We start from the raw sequence: 2906 nt of genomic DNA, 5'->3' as shown, positions 1-2906 counted from the left end.
GAAGCAGGAAATGGTTGACCAGCCGGGAATCGAACCAGCGACCCCTGCGACGAGGACTGTAGCCTCTGTATGTGGGGTGCTTAGACCGCTAGGCCACCAGTGTCCCTTCACAACCTACTTTAATTAAAGTATTAAACAGTTGTTATATTCCTTTTGACTTAAAAAAAAACATGACAAAGTGGCATAAATCTTCTAGGCTAAATTCTTTGACGACTTACTAAATATGTTTTTTCAAAGTCACATTTGAGGGCACTAATAAACAAATCTACTTTCAGCCTTTTAACTCATCCCAAAACAACCAATCACAGTTTAGGATTTTGGGGAGCCCCCTGAGGTGGCCAATTGGATTTCAAGGGGTGCCAGTGCCACCCTTGGCCACCCCTCTGGACATGCAACTGCACATCACCCCACTGGACATGCACCTGGGTTTACCTGACTCACCTTTTTTTCACCTGAACTCAGTGCGTGTGGTTTTTAGTACCTCAGAGGTGCAGGACAATGCTGAGGCCATGCTAAATGTTCCCAGATGTTTTTGTTACTTACTATTTGTTTTGAATACCAGGGCAATTGTGACATGCTATTTCAGAACTCACTTCCTTGAAATTCTGTTCTTACTTGTTTCCCAATTACTGAAAAATAAATTTCCTTAAATTTTGTGTCAAATTTATTTAGTTTAAACATTCAAATTACATATACAGAAAGCTTGGAAAAGGAAATCAATGTTGTGCTGCTTGATAAACTATGGAGGAGTGTGCTTTCCTGTATTTTTAGTTGTTCAATAAACAGAAGACAAAGATTAATTCACTGTTTTGGTTTTTCTAAAGTAATATTTGAAAAATGTTATCCTTCTGTGCCTCCAGCTTATGATAAATGTAAATCAATTGACGGCATTTATCATGGGATTATCTATAAATAATGAGACATTTTTTTGTTTGTTTTCTGGGGATTATTACACATGGAGAAAATGGGAACTAATAGTTAAAATTTATGTTAATTTACATGGGAGTCTTGGTACAGAAAAGTATGAGGGCCAGGCGTGTAAAGAATAAGTTAGAAGGTTTTTTTTGTTTAAATTATTTGAGGAACACGATTAAAATGCAGAGGATAAAGTCCAAGTTTTTTGAGTACAATTGAAATACAATTTTTATGCATAGAGGAAAAAAATGAAGAAGTGAAACTGTACTTCCGTTTTGGCTTCAGCAACAAATTAAATGTTTTCTCTATGAGCTCATTAACAGTGTGGTTGTTACTATCAAGACTTTTTAAGATATTGTTCAGAAAACTGTCCATTGAAAAAAAACAACAAAAAAAACACATAAGCTTAAGTGAGCTACCTTGGTAATGAGTCCAGGCTCTGGAGGCTCACTTAGCTGTCAGTCGCTCCCCTAACTGGATTTAATGGACCAGAGACTGGGAAAACTGACTTTATTCACAAAGTTGTATTTGGAATTTCTCCCCAGTATTTCAGCTTTCAGCTTTCTTGAGGTGCATGATAAAAACATAAATTCCACCTCTCATTATTATTTCTCATCCCTAGTCCTGACACACTCTTCCGTATCTTGGGGCCTCACTTTGGCAGCATTTGTATTTATAAACAGTTATGTTTTAGCATATGCCCATTTGAAATGGCTTGGATGTGATGTACAAAAATGTATTTCTCCTTTTTTCTCCTCTTCAAAATGTCTCGTTTTTAAAAAGTTGCACAGCGTCGAAAAAAGGCAGTGAACCATGAACTTTTGACTTTGCAATTGTCAATTCAAATGACCTCTTTAGTCTTGAGATGACCAATTGTTGGTTCCTGCCCGCTATGGCCCTTCCTATTTAACCCCCTGATACTGTTACCCCTAAGTGCAAATGTCCCATCATTGCAAATGACCCCCCCTCCCCCTCCTGCCTTTGTTTCCAAGTCTCTCTTTTGTTTAGCATTACCTGCTCATCACATATAAACCTTGAGTTTCATTTGCTCAAGGTCAGCTCACAGAACTAGACTTGACCTAGTTTGTTGGCATTCTTTAATAAAAATCTCCACCAACACAGACAATCTTGAACTGGACTCAAGGATTTTTCTTCAACACAGCAAACACCATTGTTCACAACAACTTAGAGCTTGACCTACAATACCATCAAAGGTACGGTGTTGTAATTAAGGACGTTTAGCAGACTTGGCAGGAATGGAAATTCATGTTTATAAGTATGTTTAGATAAGTGTATAATCACCTGAATATAAAAATCTGTCTGTTTTTGTTAACATAGAATACACTCGACAAATGGGGGATCATGCTTATCATGCATCACAGGAGCTTCTTATCCTCTAAGCCACCGTTGCTTCACCAACAGGAGGGATGAGTATGGGAGTGTTTCAATGTACATCAGACCACTAGATACTGCCAAATATTCCCATTTCTACATGCTGTACCTTTAAGTCATTTATTTGTGCTGATCCCAGAAGTGCTAGTCCTGTGTCACAAAAATGTTCCACTTAGTATTCTGGTTCAGAACAAGCCTGGAAAACAAGGCACAGTCAGTAACCCAAACAGGGCCATTATAATATACTTGTCAACAAGGTCTTACCACTTTCTGATTTTCCCCAGAATCCCCCTTATGTGTCAGGAAACCGAATACACCCAGGCATGGATCTTGCATAAATCAGGACCTCTTGTGTTCATTATACAGACTCTTGTGTGTTTGCCTTCTAGCAGACTGATCAGTGACTAATTAACACCAGGGAGAGCACAATTATCAACCTGGCAGATTAGAGAACCTGTAGTGTTGTTAGTCCTGATCTCAGAGCTACATTGCTCTAAGAGGCAGAACATGCTGTAACTGCTAACAGACAATACAAGGTCTTTGTATGTCCTGAAAGTGTTTCATAAAGACGCATCCTCCATTGGATGTTAATCAGTGTT

This window comes from Notolabrus celidotus, chromosome 3 (assembly GCF_009762535.1).
Source record: "Notolabrus celidotus isolate fNotCel1 chromosome 3, fNotCel1.pri, whole genome shotgun sequence".
Classification (NCBI taxonomy): domain Eukaryota; kingdom Metazoa; phylum Chordata; class Actinopteri; order Labriformes; family Labridae; genus Notolabrus; species Notolabrus celidotus.
Note: the sequence above shows the minus strand (reverse complement) of the source record.